General features: G+C 40.0%; 2 protein-coding genes across 4 annotated transcripts in view; both read right to left on the bottom strand.

The window, feature by feature from the left end:
• TIAM2 (TIAM Rac1 associated GEF 2) overlaps window positions 1–27250 on the bottom strand; it is a 337029-nt gene that overhangs the window by 233260 nt on the left and 76519 nt on the right. The gene's annotated exons all lie outside the window — the stretch shown is intronic.
• Window positions 21747–27250, bottom strand: part of SCAF8 (SR-related CTD associated factor 8) — a 337204-nt gene continuing 331700 nt past the window's right edge. The window contains exon 23 of the transcript XR_005214393.1: window positions 21747–21775. The gene's annotated coding sequence lies outside the window, so the exon portion shown is untranslated. The remainder of the gene's footprint in view (window positions 21776–27250) is intronic.

Below are 27250 nucleotides of genomic sequence, written 5' to 3'. Positions count from 1 at the left end.
ATGCTATTTACTGAGCTATAAAAATATTATTCTGAAGCATTTCAATGTAAGCCTCCCACAGTCCTTACGCTACCTTCCCAAAGAGATCAGATCCCTTTCGGCATCTTCCTTGCATTTTCAGCTTCCTCACCCTCAAGCCCCATGCCCTATTCCTCTGCAGGCTGTTTTCAGATGGACTTCTTTATCCCAGAGCACAGCTGATCTCACATGCCCCCTCTCATACTCTTCGCTATCCCTTGAATGCCACACTTTTCCTTGTAGCTCAGTTTATTCATTTACTGTTTTCTTCTCTGTATATGGTCTGCTCCAAACAGACTTACAAGGGAAAGCAGCAAAACCTATCATCAGAATTTTCAAAATCAGCCAGTCTAAACCACCCCAACACCAGTGTTTGCCATTCAGTTCTACAGAACTCAATTGGTTATGAGTCCTGTCAGAACTTGTACCTGAGTTTATGTTTACTTAAAATGTTCACCTGCTCAGTCCCTTTTATTCTCCTCCTTGAACCGGGTGGAGAGAACAGCATCATAAGGATATCTTTGTCCTATTTTTGTAAAAAATGCATTTCTGGGATATATTCACACCCACATAATCCTTCCAAAGTATATAATCAACGTTCACAGTATCATCACATTCATCACCACAATTTTAGAACAATTTCATTACACCAAAATTAAGAAAAAAATAAAATTAAAAAAATAAAAAAGAAACCTGAAACATCCCATACCCCTTATCCAAACCTCCCCCACCCCATTATTTATATATATATTTTGCCTTTATTTTCTCACTCTTCTGCCCATACACTGGATAAAGGGAGTATCAGTCACCAGGTTCTCAAAATCACATGGCTACACAATAAAAGCTATGTACTTATACATTCATCATCAAGAATCAAGGCACCTGGATTATAGTTCACCAGATTCAGGTATTTCCTTCTAGCTCTTCCAATACACTAAGCACTACAAAGGGATATCTATATAATGCATAAGAATAACCTCCAGAATGACCTCTCAACTCTATTTGAAATCTCTCAGCCACTGAAACTTTATTTTGTTTCATTTCTTTATGTTTGTCTTCTTTAAACTGTGTGTTTCAAGGTATCATTGGACTTTTCAGGTTTATGAAAAGGCAGGCGGAAGACAGAGAAAGAAGGAAGGTAAGGATGAGAGAGAGATGGTGTGGTGTTAGGATCTCTTTTCCTCACTGGTGTCAGGTTTAGGGCTTTGGGACCTCTGGATCCTAGATAGAAAAGCTACCCAGAGACTGCTGCCCTCCTGGCACAACCTTTCCTTTCCTGGATGACTTTGGGACAAGGAGAAGCTGAGAGGGATAGAGTGAGACGGAAGAGGCAGTTGGATTTAAAAAAAAAAAAGAGAGAGAGACAGAGAGAAGAGAAGAGATTTTATATTCTGACCCCAAACCCATTCTGAAACTTAGGAATCCACCCCAACTCTTCCTTACCCCCAAACATACATGTCTTCACAAATCTGTCATCCATGCATTCCCACAGGCTCCTAAAATTCCTGCCACCATCTCTCATCTCCCATTGAGTTTCCAATAAGAATAAACAATAGGAACAATTTAAAATCCAAGTGGCAGTGGGAACTCCAGCAGCTACCCAGGAAAGGGGCTCTCCTGGGGGTAAGACCCATCAGCAGGCATCTCCATTCACCCACCCCGATCATCCCCACTCCTGCCAAAGGTACTAAAAGTACCAACAGGAAGTTACTCGAGCAGATGCACACGTTCAAATTCACCATGTCTGTCCATCTTCTAGCTCAAGACTGCAGATGAATGAAGAGGCTGCCTCCCTCCCAGGCTGGTGCTAAAATGAGAGGGGAAAAGGAAGAGGGAGGGAGGGAAGGAACATCAAGAAGCTAGCAGTAAACCAGAGAGTTTGAGCCAATCCTAGAAAACTAGGGGCAGATAAATCACACCAAGAGCAAAGACAAAACTGGGAAAACCACAGCCCAAAATTCAGAAGGGGAGAGGCATCCTTCCAAGAGAATCTGGGCAGGGGGTGTGGGGAGGCCTTAAACTTGGCGTCAAACATAAGAGGGCAGGAAGGACAATGGGGCAGTGACGAGGAGATAGAGCCAAACACAGAAAGGCTGAGCTCCCTCTTATCCTTCCTGAGCCCTCCGTCTGCTTCTCTTCCCTACAAACAGAAGCCTTAAAGCTGAGGGCCACAGCAGAGGCCGGTACCCAAAGGTCAAAACCAAGGAAACAGGATATATGCCTGGGGAAAATTCAAGTTTGGTTTCGGGAAAATAGTTAGGGGTAACTTCAAACCTCCACACCAGAAAAAGGCAGCTTCCTACAGGGGTAAAGGAAACTTGCAGCACCATCCAGCGAGCTCAGCCCTCCTTTCTTTGACCACTGAGTGGGTAGGAGGGTCTGCCTGCTATTTACGCAAGGTCAACATTGGAAACTATCTATATTATGGCAGAGAAGAGCCTAACCTACAGTATGAGTTTACTAGCTTCTAAAACAAATACCATGCAATGGGTTGGCTTAACAACAGTAATGCTAGAAGGCTTGCTTCCTCCCGGGGTAACTTCTGGCTGGCAGGCAACTTTGGGGTTCCTTGGCTTTTCTGTCACGTGGCAATGTACATGACAGTGTCTTCTTTCTCTTCCAGGTTCTACTTACTTCTGGCTTCTCATGTGGCTTCTCTCCATGTCCAGTTTCCTTTACTAATAAGGGCTTCAGCCATGTTAGACTGAGGCCCACCCTGATTCAGTCTGGGCACCTTAACTAATAACATCTCCAAAGGTCCTACTTAAAATGGGTTCACACCCACAAGACCAGGAGTTGGGACCTGAACATGCCTTTTGTGGGGGGCATGATTTAATCCTCAACACCTACCCTCAATCGAGTTCTTAATTCATTGAAACAAACCAACAACCAAAGATCACAATTATTTGAGGAAGACCAAGAACATGAAAGAAAAGGACTATAATGAACAAAAAGAACAACTGACCCCAAAGGAAACAATTTTTGGAAAAGAAGACAAAAAACAAAGGAAAAAAAAAAAAGCTTATGAAAAGTAGCTTAAGAAAGATTTGAAATAACACTGTATCCATAAAGCAAGACCAGGTTGCTATGAAAAATGAGCAGTCATAAAAAAAAGAGCTCTAGAAATTAGAAAAATTGCTGAAAAGATAAGTCAATGGATTTGAGAGAGGAAATGCATCATGCTAAAGACTAACGATCTGGAAGATAACATTGGAAAATATTTCAGAGCAAAACAAAGAATTAAAAGACATGGATACCCCTTACTTGGGACTCAAAATGTCTTTCTGCCCAAAAGGGGAGAAAGAAAGGTTAACAAAATAAGGTTACAGTGTCTAAGAGATTTCAAATAGAGTTGAGAGGCTATCCTGGAGGTTACTCTTATGCAAGCTCCAGCGAGACATCCCAAATGGCCACAGTACGCCATGACCTAACCAACAGTAGTCCCAAAATACTTAGGTACTTTATAAAAGTTTCATTCACTAAGTTTCATCTCTCAGAAACTTAAATCCACCAGAGTGTTCCTATGCCAGATAAGTCCCAAAGCCCAGAGACAACAGCTCTTCAAGAATATCAACCAGATGCAGCCCCCTTCCCCATAATGTCAACACCCCTTGTCAATAGGAACAAGTTAGGGTGCTCACTGCCTAGACATCCCTGAAAATTGAGAAAGTGATTAAATGAGAAGAAGGGGTAGCAACAGACAAGACAGGATTTTACAAAGGATTATGAATATTGATTCTTTACATAAATACTTTTTTTTAGATGCTAGGGTATTCAAATAGCTAGAAGGAAATAACTGAAATGGTGGAACTGTAACCCATAACATTCTTTGAAATTTTCTCTATAGCTACTCATTTAATTGTAATTTGAAAGTTAGCACCTTTCTGTGTATGTGCTATATTTCACAATAAGGAAATAACTGAAATTGTGGAACTATAACCCATAACATTCTTTGACATTTGTTCTCTAACTACTTGATAAACTGTACTTTAAAGTTATCACTGTTCTGTATATATGTTGTATTTCACAATGTTAAAAAAGTAATAATAATAAAACATGGATAATAGAACCGGAGATCCAACATCCATCCAAGATGAGTTTCAGAAGCAGCTAACCAAGACAATAAAAGGGAGCAGAAGAAAATCAAAGCAATTAAGAAAAATTTTCTGAGCAGACCAAACACATAAGTCATCATGTTGAAAGGGCCTGCTGGTGTTGAGCTGGATGAATGAAAAACAAAGCTCAGGCCTATTAATGCACATTCACTCTTCTCTTTACACCCAAAAGGGCTCTGCAATATGGCCTTATCCCACGCTTTAGAAATCTAAGATAGCAGTGAGACTCAGTGGGAAGAAACCCAAACCATGAAGGAGGGTACCTCACTACCGATCTTGGCTCTGTGAACAATTTCTGTGATTGTGCAGAACAGGTAACCTCTTGTACCTGTCTCAAATGTAAAACAGTATCACAAGCCTACCTTCTCCCAACATCCTCTGGCTATGCTGAGAATAACAGAAGTGCAAACAATCTAGCAAGCAGGAAGTGTCATACAAACCCAAACCCAACTACTACTGGCAGCATACAACCATCTGATCTTCTCTAACCCTGCAAAACTAAGCCCTGCCCCCTGAAGTACACAGGATCTGGAATGAGAACAATAAAAAGAATCCAAGGGAGCTGTCGGAAGATGGAGGGTCCAGTCCCGGCCTACAACTGACTAGCTAATTGGCCTTGAAGAAATTGTTGGGTTTCCGTTTCTTCTGTAAAGTGAGGGAGGTGGACTCCATCACTGGTAGTCCACTCTGGCTGCATAACAGTATCAGTTGGACAGCTCCTGAGAAATAATAGTGTGCAGGTCCCCCTGATTAACCGGTCTGGGATGAGACCAAAGGGAATCTTTGTTTTATACCCTCCAGATGATTCTGGTGTGTAGCCAGTGCTAAGAACCATTGGACAAATGTTCTCGAAAAGCCCCTCTAGCTCTGTGGCAACACAGGACAGTGAAAAAGAGCACAGACTGCAGAACTTCATTTTCAATCCAAGGTGAGGATGTGGAGAAACAGTTCCCTCGTGTAGTATTGATGGGAATGTAAAATGGTGCAACTGCTGTGGAAAACAATTTGGTGGCTCTCAACAAGTTAAACATAGAAATACCCTATTACCTGGCAATCCCACATCTGGGTATATATCCAAAAGAATTAAAAGCAGGAATTCAGACACGTTTTCACCAATGTTCATACCAGTCTTACTGAGAATAGCCAAAAAGCAGAAATAACCCAAATATCCATCAATGGATGAATGGATAAACAAAATATGGCATACACATACATTGGAATATTACTTAGCTGTAAAAAGGAATGGAGAACTGATGCATGCTACAACATGGATGAACCTTGAAGACATCATGTTGAGTGAAATAAGCCAGACACAAAAGAACAAACATCATATGATCTCACATGAAATAACTAGAATATGCAAATTCACAGTGACAGAAAGTATATGAGGTACCAGGGGAAGGGGTGAAGAATATGGAATTAATGCTTAATGGGTCCAGGGTTTCTGTTTGGTGTGATGGAAAAGTTTTGGTAATGGATGGTGGTGACGGTAACACAACATTGTGAATGTAATTAACACCATTGAACTGTACACTTGAAAGTGGTTAAAACAGGAAATGTTATGTTGTATATATGTTACTACATACAGTCTTTTTAAAAAATAATTATTCACTCTGGTGGACATTCTTATGCACTATATAGATAGCAATTTTTTAGGGTTTAATGTAATGGAATAGCTGTAAGTAAATACCTGAAACTACCAAACTCCAACCCAGTAGCCTTGACTCATGAAAACGACTGTATAACAATGTAGCTTACAAGGGGTGACAGTGTGACTGTGAAAACCCTGTGGATCACAATCCCCTTATCCAGTGTATGTATGGATGAGTAGAAAAATGGGGACAAAAACTAAAGGAAAAAATAGGGTAGGATGGGGGAGATGATTTGGGTATTCTTTTTTATTTTTATTTTTTATTCTTATTCTGATTCTTTCTGGTGTGAGGAGAATGTTCAAAAATAGACTAGGGTGATGAATGCACAACTATATGATGGTACTGTGAACAGTTGATTGTACACCAAGGATGACTGTATGGTATGTGAATATTTCTCAATAAAACTGAATTTTAAAAAAATTGCAAATAGAGGCTCACTCCTAACATGCCCCTATGTCATGTCACACGTATGTACACGAGGTAGGCTTTTGTTAAATTTCATTTTAAAATACTTCAAAAATTAGAGCAATGCTGCTGGCTCTACTAAAATAATAATAAAAATTTAAAAACACAAACACACAAAAAAATAATTACTATTATTGTTCCTGTGACTCTTACAATTCTATAACTAAAGTAACTGAGAGGTCAGTGACTTACAGATGGGTTGGCTCATGGACCCTGATCGTGTTCTAAACGTCCTGAGCAGGCAAATGGTAAGGGTTGGGGAGTGACACAGTCCACAGGTACCAAGTCCTGGAGGGGCAACCTTAGCACTGGGACTGAAAGATGGAAGGAGAACAGGGTGCAGCCCAGGATGGCCAGGGGCAAGGGTCAGGGAGTCCGAGCCCACACCCACCCAGATCGGAGGGAAAGGCCTGCCTGTCCCTTTACGAACAAACATGGCAGATAAAACAAAGCAGCTTGGGGGGAAATACAGTGAAGCTGTAATCTGGCTTCTGGCCAACCTGACAGGGTGAGGGAGCAAATTCCAATACAAAACCATTTCAATTGTGACTATTTGTTAATTCATTTGAGAGCTAGTTGGTGCCAGCACACACCCTGTTTTCGTCTGGTGCTAAAAATAAAGTTTTCCAAACTGAACTAATTGGGTCTAACATCCCACTAGCAATCAAGAGGAAAATAGGATGAGATACGAGGAAAATAGGATGGAGAGAGTCATTTAAAAGCAAATCTTATTTTCATATTTTAGCTAAAGTATTTTAAGAATTTGGAATAAAGCGTGCTTAGATAGCAGATATCCACTTGTAATAAAGTTTACAAATTTCAGGCACTCATTTGAAAGCAGTTGTGACCAAATCCAACTTGTGAAATGAACATGCAGGCTGATTTTTATTTTGCATTATTCTTTTTTGTAATCCCTCCCTTTTCCACTGATCACAATCAGAAGCTCAGAACAACATGAAATTCCTCCTTGTTTTACTCATTTTCACTATCATTTTTTTCCACCACACCCTTTTTCTTTGGAATGAGTCAAGACCCAGCCAAAAACAATTGAGCTAAATTCAAACTGAAGTGACTGCCACACAGAAAAGAACAGATTTGGATTGCCGTTGAATTTCACTTTTCCAGAGACTTAAGTAAAGAAGCCTTCAATCCTTCACAAATATGAACAAAGGTTATCAAGTCTCCCTAATCCCTGAAAAAAAAAAAAAAAAACCTAAATTTTTTTCAATCATGTTCTATTATTCTAGTGGCCAGAGAGAACAGAAAAGTCCTATTTGAATAATAATAGGCTAATTGGGTTAGAGAACTTTTTTCACCTTTAATTTAGTATTCAAATTCTGGCTTTGTCCAAGAAGTGAAAACAAATTTGGCAAATGCATCCCAGGGAATGATTAGCACTTAGAATAATTGGCAATCTGGACACTGAAATCTACATCTAAAAATAGGGGATTTGGCAGAGCTGAGAAGCCTGGCTGGCAGCTACCCACACCCTCCTTAGGCCTCACAAGTACCGTGCTCCCCCATTACAATAAATTCTGCTGGGGGGAAAAAAAAAAACGAGGCACATTCTTTGATTTTTGCCTTCATTTTCATTATATGAAGTAAATATTACTTTACATCTGAAAGCGCCACGTCTCCTACAGAAAGGAAGAAAGTAAGAAAGGGAGGAGGAGGAGGAGGAAGAGGATGGGAAGGGGAGGGGGAGAAGGGAGAGGAAGGAAGGGAGGGAAAGAGAAAGAAAGAAATTATGCTTTTACTGAAGGTCAAACAAAACAACAACAAAATCCAGGATTCCACTGTTTCTTACTCTGCCTGTGTAAATGCCTCATTAAATTTCTTCTTCCCTGACATTCTGCAAGTTGCTTCCAATGAGCCCATCTGGTAACTAAGCATTACTCTCAGTGCTAAGGGCACCCTAACAGCTCCATTAAAGCCCCAGGTGATACTGAGGAATTCCCAGAGGTAATGAGATTATTCTCATCTCTGACTGATGAGGTATTTATCTAAGCAAGGAAACAGATATGAAGACTAATCATAGAGGGGGGGAAAAGATGAGAAAGTAATTACCAGACAAAGAAAAGAAGAGGATTATGCATCTTCTTTGACACAAGAATACTTCAAGGTCATAATTATCTTGGAAATTCTCGGAAAATAGCTCTAAAATTTTTTAATGCAAAAGTGGAAGTGAGAAAATCAAAGTTAACTGCTTTGGGTCAAAGGTCACACTGTAAAACTAAATTACAGAGTAGACTGCTGCCATATTGAAGTTTGGGAAAACGATTGCGTTAAACATTGACTATGGTGAGTTTAAACTGAACAACCATCTTCTATCCCTACAAGCTTCCTAGCTGCCGTCAGTCTTGAACGTAACCCATTTTCCAAATCTTTTTGCTTCTGAGAATAAAGCTCAGGGGAAGTGAGCACAGTTGCTACAGGCCTGTTTTGTTCTTCTCATTTTGGAATAGAGACAAATTCCATTAAACCAATGAAGTTTAAGCTTCAAGGACCAAGCAATGTGCACTGTGTTGTGCAAGTTGCAGAAGGAAGATATTTTTGTACTGCTTTTCTTTAGGAGGTCCCACAAATTGTATGAGCTTGAGATCCAGTAAAACCTGGACCCCCCAAACCTCCTCCTCACTTCTCATAGACATAACCTATTTACTCAACAGCTTCTGAAAATGCGGGTGGAGACAAAGAAAGCAGCATTCTCTTTAAGACACCACATGTGTGTGGTCATCAGGATTTTGCTTTCCAGACAAGCCCCACGGGAGACCTCAAGGAATTTCTTACATCTTACATTGGAGGAAGGGCAGAGAAAAAAGGGCTCTTGATTCTTGCCAAAGAGCATAAAAACACAATTCTGGTCATCAAAACTTTCTCCTGGGACTGACCAAAACATTATTCTTAAATTGAAAACTCAGTACATACCATTTAGACTCCCCATGGTAAAACACAGTACAAAGAGGACACAGGCTTTTTGCTTGATATTTTGGACTCCTGCCAATTGCCCTCCAATTTGCTGAATCCACATTACTTATGGTAAATATGCCACATGTTATGTAAAATCACTTGGGCCTGGAGAAACTGACTTGACTGTAAACAAGTGTATTGGGTTTGATTTCTTTCTTAAAAAAGAGGTGTTTGGTTCCCCAATTTTGACAAGAGCTAAGCTTTACACATATTGCCTCATAATTCTCACAAAAATGCTATGAACACAATTATTAGCCCTATTTTAAGGATCAGAAAAACTGAGGTTTGAGGTGGCACCAACTTGAACAGAAAAGTGATGAGCTGGAATTCTAAACAGGACTGGGGAACTTAGAGAACCCCAAAACCCCAAAACCATCAGACTCTGCTGCCTGGTATATCTAATACATGAACAAAAAGCCCTTGGATATGATGTGCTAAGCAAACAGCAATGCTTCAGGGTAAAAAGTATTAACAGAAGGCCTTTTAGGACCATCTACCATGGCTCCCTATCATTCTTCCTCTCATTCTTTCTGGAACTTTCTCTAATGAATTTGGTTGTCCTGAGCTCCATGCCCAGACTAGAGGCCTCCATCTGGCCTAACAAACCATAAGAGGCAAGAGTCACCCTTAGCTAGACCCATTAAGGAGCAGCATCATACAGCATTTCTCTAAAAACAAGAAGGAAAGCTTCAGATATAATACAGCCCGAAGGCAGTGCAGTCACCAAAATCAAGGCTTTCTGCATGAAGAGAAACAACAGCATGAACTACAGAAATTCCAGTAACAGTACTCTGTTCAAATTTCATCGCAGTCCATGGAAAGGGGCATGTTTCCATGAAGGTGGAGCAACGCAGAAGTTCCTCACCTCCTATTCCAGTTTGCTAATGCTGCCTTTTCGCAAAACTCCAGAAATGGATTGGCTTTCATAAAGGGGGGGGGTTATTTGGTTACAAAATTACAGTCTTAAGGCCATAAAGTGTCCAAGGTAAGTCATCAACAATTGGGTACCTTCAATGGAGGATGGCCAATGGTGACTGGAAAACCTCTGTCAGCTGGGAAGGCACATGGCTGGCATCTGCTCCAAGTTCTGGTTTCAAAATGGCTTTCTCCTAGGATGTTCCTCTCTAGGCTGCAGCTCCTCAAAAATGTCACTTTTAGTTACTCTTGGGGTGTTTGTCCTCTCTTAGCTTCTCTGGAGCAAGAGTCTGCTTTCAATGGCCATCTTCAAACTGTCTCTCATCTGCAGCTCCTTTCTCAGCTTCTGTGCATTCTTCAAAGTGTCCCTCTTGGCTGTAGCAAGCTCGCTCCTTCTGTTTGTGCTTATATAGTGCTCCAGTCAACTAATCAAGGCCCATGCTGAATGGGCAAGGCCACACCTCCTCGGAAACTCTCCATTGAAATATCTCGCCCACAGTTGAGTGATCACGTCTCCACGGAAACATCCAATCAAAAGTCTCCAACCCAATCTACACCAATACGTTTCCTGCCCACATAAGACGGCATCAAAGATAATGGCATTCTGGGAGACATAATACATCCAAACCAGCACACCTCCCCAGACAAACCACAGCAGAGAACTAGAGCTAGCAGTGCTAGAACAGTTCTTGTGGTTGCAGAACAGCACTTTAATACTTTTGTGAGGGGGAAAGATAAGACAATGTCAGCAGGACCCCCCAGAGCTATGTAACATGGGGGCCCCAAAATCAAAGATAAGGTGCTTTTACTCAAGCTATATGGTGTTCTTTCACCTCCAGAGTAGCACTGAGTCCTGGGGCAGCCTCCCAGAGGGTCTGCATATTTAATTTTCCCCTATTACCTAAGGCTGCAAAACATGATGTCCATCACCTTGAAGACACCACATTGAGTGAAATAAGCCAGATACAAAAGGACAACTACTGGGTGATTCCATTTATAGGAAGTAACGAGAACAGACCAACTCAGAGACAGAAAGTAGATTACAGGCAAGTAAGGTGAGGGTGGGGAATGGGGAGTCAATGCTTAACAGGTGCAGAGATTCTGTCTAAGGTGATGGAAAAGTTTGGTAACAGATATTGGTGATGATGGCACAAAAATGTGAATGTAATTAATGTCACTGAACTGTACACATGAAAATGGCTAAAACGAGAAATTCTGTGTTGCATATGTTACCACCATAAATTTTTTTTAAAAGCAGGGTAAATGTTCAAAATATGTTTCTGAAACTGAAGTTGAAAAAATATTAACGTTCATCAAAATAATCAAGTGCCATAGAATCCATAAGTACTTGCAGAGCAGGCACTAGGAACCTCGCTGTGCTACATACTATTTGGACTGATAGTGATTTATGATGAGCTTGTCTTTCAAATTGGGAGACAGTCTATATTTTAAACTTCACAAACAAAACCCATAAATGTGTAATTTAACCATCGGTTAAAACTGTGTGAGATGTGTAGTGAGTATATGAGAAAAAGGGGGAGAAGCATCTGTTCAGAATGACCAGCAAATTCCATCAGTTCTCTCAAATATCTAACATGACAAATACAAACTGCTTAGCAATCAAGTTAAAAATATGCTAGGGTATAATCGAAGGCTATAATCACATGAGCATAAGCCTTTGGGGACAATATTTTTTCTTTCTCATTGGTCTCAGGATCAGATCTTAATCAAAAGCATATCTTTTTTTTAATATACCCATATACCTCAATAAAGTTGTTTTTAGAAAAAGTAAATCCAATTTTGAGGAAACACACGTATCAAGTTCCAGATTTGCATAAAGTTATAAACTAGTTATGTATCCACTTTACATAAGGATTTCTAAAAAGAGACCAATTTCCTATATCTTTTAGAATATGATTCTATTAAAGGCAACTTTTTAAGATGTAAAATGTGACAAGATCACTGAAAACAAATACGGTCATCTATCAAAGGCAGAAGCAGCATGTTGTGGTGTCACAACAACAATTAGCACATCCTATACTGCACTCAGGATTAACTACCTAAAGGAGCCACAAGCACGAGGGACAGAAACTCCTGAAGATGGAAAGGAGGGAGGAACCGAGACCCAAGCCACTACACCTGACTGAAACCATGAGGGGCAACAAAGATCATGAGGCATTGACCCCACTCCAGAGCTGGTACTCAGCAAGGCAGAGATGAGTATGCTGATGCCCAGGTCTAAAGGCAGGGCCCTAGCCACAAAGGGAGCCAGCAGTTGGCTTTTCTCATCTTTTCTAATAGGTCGAGACAGTGTGTGGTGCACTCCCTGACCCACCATCTGCCCCATCACCTTTCCTGCACCCAGGGTGACTCTTTCAGGCTTTTTATGTTTCATTGTTGTTGTTGTTAATTCTAGCTTCCCTTTCTAAATCTGCAGTTTCTCAAAAAGCTTCCTTACTCCTAAATAATGCAAGACCTCTCCACCTTTCAAAGGTCCCTCTTTATCTCTGTGATGGTTAATTTCATATGTCAACTTGGATGGGTTATGGTGTCTAGTTGTTTGGTCAAGCATGGCCTTCACATTACTGTAAGGGCATTTCATAGATAGGATTTGCCTCTACAGTCAGTTGACTGCATCTACAATCAGTTGATTGCATCTACCATCAACAAAGGAGACTGCCCTGAACAGTATAGATAATCTCTTCACCCAATCAGTTGGAGGTCTTAAAAATGAGATGTAAGGGTTTTCAGAGGTCAGATAAAGAATTTCTGCCTCTACTCCAAAAGTGGCTCTTGCCAGAACTTCCAACCGGCTGGCCTCTCCTGAGGAATTTGAACTAAGGACTTCAACAACACTGTTATTTGAGTTTCTAGCTTACAGTCTGCCCTACAAAATATGGACTTGCCAACCCTCACAGTGACATGAGCCAGTTCCTTATAATAAAACCTCACGAAATATTTATATACATATATCCTGTTTGTTCTGTATCTCTGGAGAACCCTAATACAATGCCTTCAACACCATTACCCACCCAGAAGGACGTCACCAAAGATCAGAACAGCAGCAGCATATAAATAAGATAATGCTACTTCAGAGCCCCACTACTACCGAGAAACAGAAGGCCTGTGAGCAGGAGTAGAGAAGGCAGAGAAGATGTAAGATTAACACCAGGTGGAAACTGTATTAGAAGTATAGCAGCTAGCTTTAGTGCCTGACACTTGACAATTTATAAAGCACTTCATGTGTACTATCTCATACATCCTCTCTGCAATACTTTATTCATAGGCCCCACAACTACTAAGTGGTGAAACTGGGATGAGAATTCAAGCCTTTGCCCTGAAAATACTTAGCACGCTGCTTCTGGAAAGTCTCTACTTCCACACCACTATGTCTGCATAACCCATCTCTTCTCACTAAACAAATGGCAGTGTTGGTATCTGTCATCATACTTAAGAAAGCACATGATAAGGAAAGAAGAGAATCAGAGGAAGGTCAACTACAATCCTTAACTGCGGCTACTGAAAACACTCTTCCCTCTTTCCAGGAGATCCCTAAAGATCTCAGCCACACATACACCCCAACACATCAGAGCCCCCTCACACAGCAAGTTCTTCATAATGGAACCTTAATCTCTCTGTTTGATTTAAGCCCATTTCCTTCTGCCCTCTATGCCACCATCCTTCCCATCATTCATAACATTACCATTTATGGTTCATCTTAAAAAGTCTAAGCTTAGTCTTTTTAATCTTAATCATAAACCCTGTGGATTTTTTTAATACTAACTTCCTAAATCATCAGTATCTTACTCAACATATTTAATACTTTATTGAGAAGAGGGAGAAGAAAAGGAGCTTGTGAATGTAATTAGTATCACTGAAATGTATACCTGAAAGTGATTAAAATGGGAAATTTTACATCGTATATATGTTACCATAATAAAAATAAATCTTGAAAAAAAGCAAAGGAGACATGCAGTGTTTCACTCAGCGTTTTCTCTGCATTCTGCATCCAACTCCAATTAGCCACAAGGGGAGATTGTAAGGCCACCTAAAGGGAAAGAGGAAATAGCTGTATGGCATTCTGTCTCCCTATCTGCCCAGGACTCAAATGCAGCCACATCAGGAACAAAGAGCCTGTCTCTTTAACCCCAGACCCTCCTTCTGAGGAAAAGGAAAGGGGTGGAGCTGGACAGGGCAAAACCCATGCCACAGAGAGCTGTGTGGGAGATGGCGGGTCAGAGAGAACCGGGGGCTGAAATGCTTCCACAACAGGTAGGTAATCTGAAGGCTAATGGGGTGAGAAGACATAATAAAGCTGGGAGCAGAGATGTTCCTTATATTTATTACGATCCTTACTATACAATGAGTTCACTTAGGGAAAATTCATCAGGCTCCACACTTAGAATGTGTGCAATTTAGACCTCAACAAAAAAAGACTTTTGAAAATGCTCCTTACTTAGCAATTCAATGAGAGAGAAAAATTCTCCAAATCAAGCTCTCCTTTCTCCTAAGACCAGAGAAAGGGGCTGCTGCTTTAGTTCCTAAAAGTGAAAATGGAGAAACTAAGAGCTCCTTAGCATCCGCTAGGTACTGCAAAAATAGGAGAGAGAACCAAGACCCAGCCAATCACAGCTTCCGAAAAAGAAGCATAACAGCAATGGATACAGAAAAAGTAAGGACTCGGAAACAAACCCTGAGGAACAAGTGAAAATATTCAAGTTGACCGACTCATCAGGGGAAATGTGGGTGATGGAATAAGCTATGATTTTTTTTTTTCAGGACAACAGAGATAAAAACAAATGTTCAAGCCTTAATCACTTGAAGAAGATAACTCTAGAGCTATCTGACTCAGGAAAGGGAAGATTATATAATATTCCCTCAGTTTACTTTGGACCTAATACAGGCTAGGAATGGTGCCAAGCTGTTCGTATCATTTCAGGTTCACAACTAACCTGAAGTTGGTATTCCTGCCCCCATGTTACAGATGAGAAAACCGAGGCTCAGAGAAATTGCCTAAAGTGCACACATATAATTAATTGTTAATGTGGAAAAGACTGGAACCAGATCTAACTCCAAAGACTTGTAACACATTATGCTTTAATGCCAGGGTAGCTTAGAAGAATGTTTTTGAACAACAGGAGAGGAAAACTGTAAAGTAAGAACTGAAGAAGAATAGAAAGACATAGAGAAAAACATAGGGAAAAAAAAGAAAAACAAACAAACAAAAAAAGAGATACAGCCAGTCTTGCCTAAAGGATAAAAGTAAATCCTTAGAATAAAGCCGTAAACCTAATAATTGATAGTTTTAGATTAACAAACTCTAAGAATCTTAGAGTTGGTAGGGATTAAGATCAACTTAAATTTTAAGAAAAAAAACCAAGAGGTGAATGACACTTTTCAACATAAGACATTCCCCATCCCTGTTTTTGTCTTTCAACAAATGTTTGCTGAGCACTTACTGTGAACTAGGAAATCTTTACTATTCTGATTAATCATCTTCCTTAACTTTCCACCTAAACAGAATGAAGTGATCCGGACTCTATAGACAGAGTTTTTCTTTCTCTCTTTAATGTGCCCAGAGAGATTCATTAAAAAAAAAAAAAAAAAAAAATATATCACTGATTGTTAATGAAGCACTGAATGCAAGCTCTAATTATAGAAATGTTCATATTTCAAAAAATAAACAGATACAAGTTACGATCATCATCACAGACTAAGGGCTCATTTACATCAATGAAGCAGTAACTCCATGTATGACCCTGTCCCAAAATCATGGATTGATCATTGGTGTTAACAAAATTCATGATGTTTTGAGTAACATGTGAATCTGATGAGTACGAGAACTCCCAGGCTTTTCCAGAGGCCTCTTCTCAACTGAATCTGGTTTATTTTTCCTAATTTTGAGAGAAAAGAGGGCTCAAGTAAATTCCAATATGCTTAGACCTTACAATTCCAGTGATGATGGTCATTAAAGGTATACACAGGGATAATACCGTATTTATGAAACTCCAACATTTTTCTGATTCTCCTGAACTGCTGAAATAACAGGAAGGTACATTTAATGCCAGGAATAAAAAAAAAAAAAAAAAAAAACTAGCAAAATGAAACTCACATCACATGCACACCCATTCAGCAAATGAAGAATCTGTGTCTACCATGATTTAACAAGATATTGCAATAAGCTCATTTCCTCCAAATCATATTTCTATGTTCTCCAACTCTGAAAACTTCTTTGACTCATGTCAGTTTCACTGGAATACAATTAGGTTGGATTTTTGTTTTAGTTTTTCTCAGGAGAGATCCTCTAAACACTAATAATATTGACTTTAATTAGCTAATGAAAAATATTTTAAAGATTAAAAAAAAAACTTCATGATAAAGAGCATTTACAAAAACACCTACAACTAGCATCATACTTAATGGTGAAAACTGAAGGCTTTCAATCTAAGATCAGGAATAAGTCAGCATTGGATCGGAGGTCCTAGCCAATGCAATAAGGCAGGAAAAAGGACGAAAAGGCATATAGGTTAGGAAAAAAAAAAGCAAAACTTATTTTTATCTGCAGATGACATGATCAATATGTAGAAAATCCTAAGGCAGCTACAAAATAAAAAGTTACTAGAACTATTAAGTAAATTTAGCAAGGCCAAAGGATACAAAGTCAACATGCAAAAATACAGTATTTTTGTATATAGCAACAAACAATTGGAAAACAAAATTTTTAAAATTAAACTTACAATAGTAAAAAATAGAAGGAATAAATTTAATGATAATTTTACAAGATCTGTTCAAGGACATTACAAGACATTGCTGAGAAAAAGATGCAAATGTATGGAGAGCTATACCATGCTCATAGATTGGAAGACTCACTATTCTTAACATGTGACTTTTCCCAATAATCTATAGATTCAATACAATCCCAATCAAAATACGAGCGGGCACTTTGTAGAAACTGACAAGATGAACCTAAAATTTATGTAGAAATATAAAGGAATGAGAATAGCCAAAACAATTTTGAAAAAATTGAAGAATTTAAACTACATGATTTTAAGACTCACTCTCAACTGTTGAAAAGACAAATGAATTGTGGTACATCTTACTGATGAAGAAAATGAGACTTGTAGAAGCTAAAATAACATTCTCCAAACCCAAGTTTGTCTTACGCCAATCTTCCACCTCTTCCCATAAGGAAGAACTGGAGGAGGGCAACAGGGGATGCATCACGGGGAAACCAGTTAGAGGCTTCCAGAACAGCTCAAGTGACAATGTAAACTTGAATTAAAGCATTTGGGAGAGAGGAAAGGAATGGATTCAAGTAGTATTCATTCATTCATTCATTCATTCATTCAACAAATACTTAAGGCTACATAGCGGGCCCTGTACTGATACTGGGTATACAGTAACAAAGATGATATTAATGGGCTCCACCTTTTTCAGGGAGAACATCAACAAATAAGTAAACACACAAATTTGTCATTCAAATTGAGCTCTACAAAAAACACATTGGGTGCTGTGACACAGAATAGCACGGAGAAAAGGGGGGGGCCTCTTAAAGAGACATTTAAATTGAGTCCTGAAGGATAAGAAGGCGCTTGACATGCAATTAGCAAGGACGATCAGTCCAGATATGGAGGAAAGCTTGGAAAAACATACTGCATAAAGAAAAAGCTCTGTGCACAAGGAACTGAAAGTGGGGCTAGATCACGCAGACCAACATAATCTGCTTGGATATCACTCAAGATCAAATGAGGAATAGTTGGAGGTTCTTAAGTAGACAAATGATGTGATCCACATTATTGTTCAAAGAGCTACATGAAGACCAGATGGGATGAAGTGAATAAAAGAGGGGAAACTGATCAGTAGGCTTTTGCAGTAGTCCAGGTGAGCAACGCTGGTGAGCTGGGCTGAGCTGTGGTAGTGTAGAAGGCGAGAAAACAGATTCACAGCATGTTTGAGAGGCAGAATCAACAGCACTTGCTGATGGATGTTGGGGACTGAATCATGTACCCCACAAAAGACACATTCACGTTCTAACCTGGGGCCTTGTGGATGTGAACCCATTTGTAAACAGGAACTTTGAAGATGTTAGTATTAGTTAAGGGGTAGATATTCATAAATAGGATCTTCAGTGATCCTATTTAGATGAAACCAAACGGAATCAGGGTGGGCTTTAATCCATATGGCTGAAGTCCTTATAAGGAGAGGAAATCTAGACAGAAACACTGGACACTGGGCAGAAGGAGAAGCCAGAAAGAGAAGCCATGTGACCGAGTTGGGGAGGCAAACCAAGAAGCCCCAAGGATTGTGACAAGCCAGCTCCAGAATGCTAGAGACTCTGGGATCTCACCATGCCTGCCCTACTCCTCAGTTCACACCCATGTGCTCCGGGCCTCCAGGGCTTCCCTGTCAGTAGTCAGGTGTGTGTGGGTGTGCAGGGGGAGCTGCTCATTGACCCAGCCTCAGCTCCTTCTTTGGTCCTGAGATTCTTTCTCCACTTCAGATCAAGTTTGTTTGTTCATAGCTTGTCTCACAGTCCCTTTGATGGGTAAAGTTTACCTACAAAAAGATCAAACAGCATAAATGGAGAACTGACCCTCTTGCCAAACTCTATTTCAGAGCACAGAAGTGATATTAACATGTTGCTCCACGTAACACAGCAAAGTGGTTCAGACCCAAACTACCTGGATTCAAATCCAGGCCCTATTGTGTGATCTCAGCCACACTTCTTAACCTCCCTGTGCTTGCATGTCTCCACTGGAAAAACAGGTGTAGCCACATGACCCATCTCGTATGACTTACAATACGTAAAGCGCTTAGAGTCTGGCACACAGGAGGCAATAAATTAGCGTCTGCTGTTATCATCTCCTCTGGGCCAGATATTCATTTAATCCTCATAAGCTGCAAGGTAGGCGTTACTATACCCATTTTCAAGATTGGGAAGAACCCTAGAGAGGTTAATGAACCAGGCCAGGATGCACACCTGGGCTCTCAGATGCCCAAACCCACACTCTGAAGCAGAAGCTCCACAAAGAAGGGTGACTCGGGGGCAGAAAGGATTCATTCCTTTTTTGACAGGCAGAGATGGAGGAGTGAGCAAACACCCGGAAGAAGGTGTCCAGGTGGAAGTTAAAGATACCAGACCCCAGAAGAGAGGTCATGACTACAGGCGTACAGATTGGGCAGTAACTGGCACATATGGATGGTAATTAAAGTTGGGGATGAAGATAAGATTATCCACTAAAGGATAAGGAGGCACCGTAGGGAGAATATCACCATTTGACACCATTTGGGAAGAGGTGGAAAAGGACAGATCAGCAGAGTAAGATGAATGCCAAGAGAAAGGGGTAGGCCCAGAAGCCAACTGTGGAAAACGTTACAAGGAAGAGGAAAGAGACGATAGTGTTTCAGGAAGCAAGCAGGATGCCACAGAATTCCCATCTTGGGCAAACTTTCTTCTTCTGAGGGGACCAACTTAGAAGCTATGCCTTTCTATTCCTTAACGTCTTTGATATCTTTAAACCTGAGGAACTTTCTCTGCTTCTCCTCTGGATTTCAGAACCAATGTGGTATACCAACGACAAGAATAGGGAATATCATAAATTAAAAAAACAGATATTTTAGACCACAGATATTTCAGACCACTGATGACACAGCTCCACAGCATAATAAGACTGCGTCTTATCTTCTTAACTGTCACCACAGGGAGAGAAGCCGGCCACACTTAGGAAATTAAGGTAGCAGGAGACTTAGCCCGGGCTGCTGAGAGCCCACAGAGGCCGCCCAGCAGAAGCCACCCCACACAGGGTCTCCGTGGCCGGCCCCCCAGGAGGGCTCAGGCAGGCTGCAGAGATCCTGGGCTGTCGGTAGCTGTGAGTACATGGATGCAAAAGGGAGCCCAGTGGTGCCAGCCTGTCCCCAGTGTCCAGACAGGGAACCAGGAGACCTGGAAAAAGGCAAAGCAAAACCAGTGTGTCCAGATGTGCACTGAAGATAGACACTAGCAGGCAAACGTGCAAAAGCACCAACGTGTGCAACACGGAGAGGAAACCTGAAGGAGCAGTGTGCCTGGAACCCCAAACTAAAATCATTTAACCCAAACCATTTTCAACTTCAAGTCAGAAAATACTAGGGGAAATGATTCTTTTATTTACCAATAATTCCTTGAGTTTAAATACAAGAAAGTAAAGGGGAGAGGGGAGAGGAAAAGGAAAAGAAAACCTCCTGAGTGTGAAGGAGTGAACAGATGAAGAAAACAAATCCTAATTGTCCTCAAAGGATTTTCCCTGAATTATTCTGGCAGATGTCTTAACTCCACATTTAATTTTGCTTGTGTGGACAGGGATTTAATGATTAATGCTACACATGAAAAGATGACTATCAGTATCCTTACTTTCCAAATGTAAACACGCTGAGTGGTCCACTCCTTCTAACACAGGATGGGGGAGAGAGGGAGGATTACAACTCAACCTTTCCAAACTTTAATTCCTGCTCACAGACAAGCAGGCAGATTCGAGCAGGCTTAAGACATGTCTACGTATAAGGAGGAAACACACAAAACCAGTGAGGAAAACACTTTAGCAAAAAGGCTTGGATTGTTCCACCTAAACATACATCCTTTCAACATGAAGGCAAGCTCTGTCACTGAATTAGATATTTCTTTATCACAGATCTTCTATTCCATATTCTAGAAACTACATGCTGTTCTCTAAGAGGCTCCTTTGCCATATCAAAGCAGTATTTCCTCAATGAATAGCCCCCGGTCTCACTCTGCTCACCTTCAAAATATGAATCAAAATAACTGTTTCATAGATGCTTTTATGTTCCAGGAATTTTCCTTACTTTTGATTCCATCCAAAAATAAGACAAATGAATAAGAAAATTCAAATGAATGATTTTACATTTAAAATCCTCAAGCCCACAATACAGAAATCGACTCTGATATTCTTAGTTTCTTTTATTTAAACTTACACAGTTTTGTCTTTAAAGGCCAGAGAAGCACAATAATAACCACAGGAGCCATCTCTTCATTTTCAAAAACAAACAAAACCTCTTGTGTAATTTGAGGCAACTAATAAGAAAAATTGGAGATAAATTACAAAAGAATAGAAAATAAATTAGTTAAAAATATAGACAACAGTGATTGAATAATTTACTCATTTAGTTTTGTCCATATTAACTCTAATATATATATAACATACACAGTAAGCACAAATGTCGTTAGCCTTTTAAAACAAAGGAACTGGAAACTTTAATGGGTAACTTAATTAACAACTAGAAGTATTTGAGAATGTGCATTTTCACACTGGCAGTTTCAACCTACAAGTCAAAGGGTTAGAAATGTTAAGTGTTCTGTGAATACCAATTGCGTGCAATTTCCTAAAAACTCTCAGCCACATATGACAAAGAGAAACAGCAAGAGTCAGTGAGAATAAAGAGCCTCACCGGAACACATTTACCAAGAATGCGTTTCCAAATTATCACGAACTGATGATTACAAAGTATGGAATAGTTTTAAAACTAAGAAATCACTTTCAGCAGTCTATAAGACATCATCACTGTGTCGGAGAAACTTCCTTACCTTTTATTTCCCAGGTCTTCTAACAAGAAACATCAGAGATTCAGATTCAAACAGTCAGTAGCCTAGAATGAGAGGGTTAATCTTATTTTCTGGAAGGTCATGGAATCTCCCCTGGTTGAGCCATAAACTCAGGCCACACTTCCAAAAAAATTCTACAGTGAACAGGAGATTCCTAATTCTAATCCTCACCCTTATGGAAAAACAGCTTTCCCCCAAGATTTAAAAGTTGGTATTATTCCACAAAAGTGAGGGAAAAGTAGCTAAAACATTCTCCCTCAATCACAGGAGGCATCAGAGAAAATCACATACTGCCAAGCATTCCCAGCAAGACCAAAGGAACGCTTGAGCAGACATCCCTTTAGCAGGGGGTGGCAGAAGGAGGAGCTTTGTGATTCAGAAGTAAGGTAGAAGTGGAGCTCTCCAAATTCCTTCTCACAAGCCAGTCATGGTCAAACCCTTGGTTAGCTTGTCTTCTCAACCTTAAAGTCTCCAGGGGATCAGAGTAACAAAATGTAAACAGGAATTGTAAGACTTGTAAAATCAAGGCAGTACAGTTTCAACATTAACACCTTTAGCTATTTCCTTTTTTTCTAGGAAAAAGGCACTAATATTCATCACAAGTTGGCTGTGAAGCAGTTGGTGAGCAAAATGGATCACTTCCTCTTCACGGAATAATGACACTTGAAGTTCTTAAGCTGGGGGAGACAGGGTTTGGGAGTGTCACTGTCTTCCTTTCGTGGATAATCCCTTTACCTGCCTATTGTAGCCAATCTCTTGCAGGCCCCTTAGAGATACTATTTTACCAGTTAATCTCTTTCCACCATGTTCAACCTTTCCTTCTCCATCAGGGTTTACCTCAACTCCTATCCTTGACCTTTCACCCCTCTCCAGTCACCCCATCACTCCCCCTTTGCTAATTTCTGTAATTTTTTAAAATCATCTTCATCTTAAAAAGTTTCAAGCCCACTTGCTTCTATGAGCTATGACTATGAAACTCAAAGAACAGCAAATCCTTACATTCCCGAGTACAGAAAAGTTTGGAAACTTAGCATTTTATGAACCCTAAGGCAATGAAACAAGACAGATGATACAATGTCTACTTAAAAGATCAAAAATAGAAAACTGAAAGTGTATTAGAATTATTAAGCAACTTCAATAAGGGAACCATAGGATGGATGTACAAAATCAGTAGTCTTCAATACACTAGTAATATCCAATTAAAAATGTAATAGAAGAAAAAACTGTCAGCAGCAGCAAAAATTACTAAATACTAGGAAGAAATTAACTATAACATATAATAGCTATACTTTTAAAAAATATATATTTTACTAAAGGACATAAACGAAGACCTAAAAAATTCTGACATATCCTATGTTCTTAGATAATCTAGGCAGACTCAAATCAATAGGAGGACATCTCTTTAAATTACTATATACTCAATATAATCCCAAATGCATTTTTAAAATTTTTATATATAACATATTTTCCATTTTAATCATTGTAAGTATACAATTTAGTAGCATTAATTATATTTACAATGTTGTGCCACCTTCAACACCATCCATTACCAAAATTATTTCATCTCCCCAAATAGAAACTGTATATACCCATTAAGCAATAACCCCTGTTTCCTCACCCCCCAGCCTCTGGCAACTGCTAATCTATCTTCTGTCTTCATGAATTTGCTTATTCTAGATACTTCACGTAAGTGAAATCATGCAATATTTGTTCTTTTGGGTCTGGCTTATTTCACTCAACATGATGTCTTCAAGCTTCACCCACGTTGTAGCATGTATCAGAACTTCATTCCTTTTAACTGTGATCACATTTTGTTTAATCCTTCATCTTTCAATGGACCCTTGGGTTGCTTCCGTCTTTGGCTAATGTGAATAATGCCACTATGAGCATGAGTGCACAGATACCAAACGGATTTTTAATGCAACTTGACGGACGGATCCTAAAGTTCATCTGAAAAAATAACTTTGTTGAAAACAGCCAAGGAAGAATATTTTGAAACAATAAATAAATAAATAATAAGGGGGGAGCTCCTATCACATAGCAAATATCAGTAAAATTGTGGTTTCAACAGTTTGCTACTGAACAGACATAATCAGTCAAGAAAGAGATCCAAGTTATATAGCAATTTGTAATATGACAAAGGTGACATCTCAAATAAGTACAGAAAAGATGGGCCGGTACAGCAAACGACGTTAGAACACTTTTCTGTTCCCAACCCATGTTCTGTTTTACAATTTCACCAACGCATAAACCAGCAGCTCCCCAGTTTCCCCAATCACATCCGAAGCCTGAGGCCAAAAGGAGCTCAGTTTAGCCTCTTATAAAAGTGCCAACGCAGGACGAGAGTGAGCCCACACTTGATTCGAGCCAGAATCTTCCTCCTACGGTTTAACTTGCCAGTTTTCAAGGCAAGAGCCAAACCTGCCTCTTCATTTTCAGAGCTGTGCTGGGCCAAAGGGGCCACACAAGCTGCTGCCCTTTGAGTCATGGCTGAGTCAGTCCTGAAAGCCACAGCCCTGGCTTGGGTATCTCTGCCTCCAGTATGCAGCCTCCTTGTCACAAAAACATTTCCAGTCCTTCCCCAGCGTTCTATAAGGGTCTATTTCCCTCAGCCCATGATGATGAACCGCAGTGAAGTTTGCAAATAAAAGTAGCTGCTTAGAATTACAACATTCTAGTCCCAGGAGGGGAAAAGAAAAAGTGAGAAACACTCAATTCTCATTGTGAAAGGATGAGTCTCAGGGAGAACATTGGGGGGAACTTGAGAAAAACATGTTAGAAACATATGCCAAGATCGTTTGCACTTGTGGAGGACCAAATAAAGATTTTATCACTTGAAATTGTGAGCACATCCCTAAGGGGGATACTGTTCAGCATTTTATGCTATGAGAGCTTACCTAGGTCTTAAGTACCCCTCTCATTAGAGGTTTCTTTCTATCTAGTACCTTGCCAAAGCTGTGTAGCACTTTAAAAAGACAAAGCAAAATGCTGCCTGGATATAAATTGTTTTATGTTTCCACAGAGAAACCCAACCTGTCATTATCAGAGCTCCAGCAGGGCTCCAAGGCACTTCTAAGCAAGAAACAACTGGAAAATGGTACAGCCGCTGTGGAAAAGTTTGGAGGGTCCTCAGAAAGTTAAGTACGGAATTACCCCAGGACCCAGCAATCCCACTTCTAGGTATATACCCAAGAGATGAAAGCAGGGATTCAACCAGATATTTGTATACCAATATTCATAGCAGCATTACTCATAACAGCCAAAAGATAGAAACAACCCAAATGTTCATCAATGGATGAATGGATAAAGAAAACATGGCATATCCATACAAACGATAGCAATGATGAAAAAAAAAAATAACAATGTAGAATACACATTAAATTTAACACCCCCCCCTTAAAAAATAAAACCAGGTTCTAAAGGATGCTAGATAACTAAAACGACATATAACAGAGTGCCTGAACACCTTACCTCTCTGGATCTATTTCCTCATCTGTAGGATGAATTCTACCAGGTTACAAATTCTGCCACCCGTAAATGTCTCTGCCTCTAATTTTAAAACATTTGCATTCCCCATTCCGTCACTTCAGGACACAAAAGGAAGAGAAAACCAGGAGCATTTGCTTAGTAAAACTGAAATCCTGACTTGGCTCTCCTATGATATCATTTACTTTTTATAGCTTGGTTTTCAAACATAGTAATTGCTTTTTTTTTTGAAGACATGGATATATACCACATTTAATTTGTGTCCCTATATATAGGTTTCAGTCTACTATAATAGCAAATTCACAAGATCCCAGCCCTGAAAATCCAAATATAACAACAGTGTAGGATAAGACCTTCTTTTCATGTAAAGCAAAAATATTAAAGTATATGAAGGTAATTTGTCCATCTGCCACCCAAAGCCTATTCCAAAACCCAGCTTTTATGACACTCTCAGGAAAAAAAAAAATGTGTAATTTCTTCTAGGAAATCTGTTGTCTGAAAATTTTTCTTTGAAATTTAAAAAAATATGACAGTGTATGATTTCATTTCTGGAACCTCTTATAATTTCTGGTCCAGAAATTGATATAGTTTGAAAAGCAGGTCTTCTATACTACTTTTGATTATTATAAAGCCAATGTAGACTTCACTTTTGTTCTCCAGTTAATTATTTCTAACCAAAGAAAAGTGGCAATAAATACTTTTCACAGAATCATAAAACTGCAAGGAACAGCTTGGCACAGTCCAAAGGACAAGTGCTTTGGAGTCAGAATGGGTCAAACACCAGCTATACTGCTTTACTTGTCAACCTCTCTGTTCTAGTTTGCTAACGCTGCCTTTTTGCAAAACACCAAAAATGGACTGGCTTTTATAAAGGATGTTTATTTGGTTACACAGTTACAGTCTTAAGGCCATAAAGTGTCCAAGGTAATGCATCAACAATCGGGTACCCTCACTGGAAGATGGCCAATGGTGTCCAGAAAACCTCTGTTAGCTGGGAAGGCACATGGCTGGCGTCTTCTCCAAAGTTCTCGTTTCAAAATGGCTTTCTCCCAGGACATTCCTCTCTAGGCTGCAGCTACTCTTCAAAACATCACTCAGTTGCTCTTGGGGCATTTGTCTCTCTTAGCTTCTCCAGAGCAAGACTCTGCTTTCAAAGGCCGTCTTCAAACTGTCTCTCATCTGCAGCTCCTCTCTCAGCTCCTGTGCATTCTTCAAAGTGTCCCTCTTGGCTGTAGCAAGCCCACTCCTTCTGTCAGAGCTTATATAGTGCTCCATGCTGAATGGGTGGGGCTACACCTCTGCGGAAATTATCCAATCAGAGTCATCACCCACAGTTGGGTGGGTCACATCTCCATGGAAATACTCAAAGAATTACAATCTAATCAACACTAAAACATCTACCTACACAAGACTGCATCAAAGATAATGGCGTTTTGGGGGACATAATACACCCAAACCAGCATACTCTCTGAGGCTGTGTCCTTCTCTGCATGTTGGGAAAACTGTACAGTAATTAAATGAGATGCTTCACAGGTTCCTACTAAGTCAAAGTGATGATGATGATGCTGATGATGAAGTAGGGCCTTGGAAATACTTTCTCCAATCCATTCTTTTCTCAGAGGAGGAAAAGCGAGGACCAGATAAGTAACATACAAACCACAAATCTGCAGCTCAGCAAGTGGTTGACAGAACAGGGCAATTCAAGGTTTCAGTAAGGACTTCTAAATATCATGAACAAAAGCTTGAAAATATTCAAATTCACATGGGGCTCTGTGCCAGTTTGAATGTATTATGTCCCCCAAAATGCCATGATTTTTGATGCAATCTCATGTAGGCAGACGTATTAGTGTTGATTAGCTTGTAATTCTTTGACTGTTTCCGTGGAGGTGCACCCCACCCAACTGTGGGTGATGACTCAGATTGGATAATTCCATGGAGGTGTGGCCCCACCCATTTATCTTGAGGTCTTGATTAGTTTACTAGAGGACTATATAAGCTCTGACAGAAGGAGCGAGCTTGCTACAGCCAAGAGG

This window comes from Choloepus didactylus, chromosome 2 (assembly GCF_015220235.1).
Source record: "Choloepus didactylus isolate mChoDid1 chromosome 2, mChoDid1.pri, whole genome shotgun sequence".
NCBI classification, from domain to species: Eukaryota; Metazoa; Chordata; class Mammalia; order Pilosa; family Megalonychidae; genus Choloepus; species Choloepus didactylus.
The sequence above is the reverse complement of the archived record's forward strand: the minus strand, read 5'-3'. Positions and strand labels throughout refer to the sequence as shown.